Consider the following 2,668-nt stretch of genomic DNA (forward strand, 5'->3'; position numbering starts at 1 on the left):
TTCACCTGCCACGTTTTTCGGTTTCAAGGATTCAAGTTGAGCTTCCTTGATCTGCGTGGACAGATGTGAATGGATTGTCATGGACAACGACTTTACTCGGCGTCCCGAGTATTCTTTTCTATTAAGGACATCAGCTACTACGTTTGCTTTACCAGGGTGATAAATAATTTCACACTCATAATCGTTCAGTAGCTCCACCCATCGTCGTTGTCTCATATTCAGCTCTTTCTAATCGAAGATGTGTTGGAGACTTTTATGGTCCGTGAATATTGTGCATTTCGTGCCATATAAGTAATGTCTCCAGATCTTCAGAGCAAACACCAATGCTCCTAGTTCAAGGTCATGTGTTGTATAGTTGACTTCATGTGTCTTGAGCTATCTTGAGGCATAGGATATAACTTTTCCTCTTTGCATAATAACAAATCCAGTACACTACGAAATCCTCTGTCCCTTCAGGGAGAGACAGGATCGGTGCACTACACAAGGCTCACTTCAGCGTTTGGAACGCTGTTTCTTGCTTTTCTCCCCAGCTAAAGGTTACACCCTTTTGGGTCACAGTAGTAAGAGGCTTAGCTATTCGAGAGAAATTTTGAATGAATCTGCGATAATAGCCAGCAAGACCTAAGAATTGACGAATTTCTATAGGTGTTTTGGGTGCTGACCAGTTTTCAATTGTCTTTATTTTGGAAGGGTCGACGTGTATTCCTTCTAAACTGACCACGTGACCTAGGAAATCTTCCTTCCTGATCCAAAATTCACACTTTGAAAACTTCTCATAGAGCTTCTCCGATCTAAGAGTTTGTAATATTTGACGAAGATGTTACCCATGTTCCTCTTTGCTTTTTGAGTAGATAAGGATATCATCAATGAAGACTATAACGAATTTGTCCAAGAATGGACGACACACTCTGTTCATTAGGTCCATGAACACTGCAGGTGCATTCGTTAATCCGAATGGCATCACTATAAACTCGTAATGACCATAACGAGTTCTAAACGCGGTTTTGGGAACGTCTTCCTTTAAAATTCATAAATGGTGATACCCGGATCTTAAGTCTATCTTCGAGAAGTAGTTCGCCCCTTGAAGTTGGTCGAACAGATCGTCAATGCGAGGCAAAGGGTATCGATTCTTGATGGTAAGTTTATTCAGCTCGCAATAGTCTATACACATGTGGAATGATCCATCCTTCTTCTTTACGAACAAAACCGATGCTCCCCAAGATGAGAAGCTTGGTCTTATGAAACCTTTTTTTAGGAGTTCGTTAAGCTGGCTGGATAATTCCTGCATTTCAGAAGGTGCAAGACGATAGGGGGATTTGGCTACGGGGGTAGCTCTAGGGATTAAGTCGATTAGGAATTCAACTTGTCGTTTGGGAGGCATCCCTGTAAGATCATCGAGAAATACATCAGGAAAGTTGTAGACCTCAGGAATGCTCGCGATGTCTTTCGCTTCTTGCTATTTGTCTACCACGTGAGCTAAGAATGCACAATACTCCTTGCGAAGGTATTTATGTGCCTTGATGCAAGAAATGATCTGAAGGTTCGTTCCGGGTTTGTCGCCATAGATAATAAGAGCTTCGTTAGTTGGCAAGTTCAAACGAATAGCTCTTTCATAACATAGGATGTCGGCATGGTTGGGACACAACCAATCCATACCTATTATGATGTCAAAACTTTTGATAGAAACCGGCATAAGGTCTATTGGGAAAGACAAGTCATTTAAGGTAAGGGTACATCCTATGTATATGTCGTTGGTGGATTCGGATTTCCCATTAGCCATTTCTACTGTGAAAGTTTCATTTAGTGGTTGGGAGTTTTGATTTAGTAGATGTTTAAAGTTATGGCTCACGAAGCTCCTCTCAGCACCACAATAAAAAAGAATGCATGCATAAGTATTGTTGAGAAGGAACGTACCCGTGACCACTGCAGGGTCTGCCACCGCTTCTTCATGACCCAGTGCTAGAATTCTCCCAACCCCACTGGCATTTCCAACTTTTGGACAATCTCTCTTGAAATGCCCCACATCACCGCATTGGTAGCATGCTCGACCTACTCCAACGACAGGTACTTGGTTAAGGGGTTGAGGTGGTGTTCTACAGAATCGGGCAGTATGCCCTTTCCTGTTGCAGTTACTACACTGCATTTCAGGGCAATTTTCGGTGTGGTGAAAATTACACGTGTTGCATTTAGGGAGGCTACCAGCATAGGGTTTAGTTGGTGCTAGGTTGTTAGGGGCAATAGCAGGCATAGTAGTAGGTATGGTATCAGGTACAGTAGTAGCATGGACTGCCACTATTTGTTGCTTCTTTGAAGGTTCTAGAGGAGATTTGCCCTTCCTTTTGTTCCAACCCTTCTTCTTGCTGTTGTTGTTGTTCTCCCTAGGTTGTTCTGGGGCAGTAACCACAGAGTTTTGATGGTTTATGTGGTCAATAAGTGACTGTGCCAGTTCCTTGGCACTGTCAAAGGTGACAGGTCTAGATGCAATGACACTTACTTGTATTTGGGGCGACAGTCCCCAAATATACCTTTCAATCTTTTTGCTCTCTGGAGCAACCATCTCCGGACACAGAATTGCCAAGTCACAGAATCGATTCGTGTAAGTTTTTATGTCGGCACCGACCATAGTAAGACCCCAGAGTTCTTGCTCTAGTTTCTGAATTTCCCCTTG

Source organism: Lactuca sativa, chromosome 7 (assembly GCF_002870075.4).
Source record: "Lactuca sativa cultivar Salinas chromosome 7, Lsat_Salinas_v11, whole genome shotgun sequence".
In the NCBI taxonomy this organism is placed as follows: domain Eukaryota; kingdom Viridiplantae; phylum Streptophyta; class Magnoliopsida; order Asterales; family Asteraceae; genus Lactuca; species Lactuca sativa.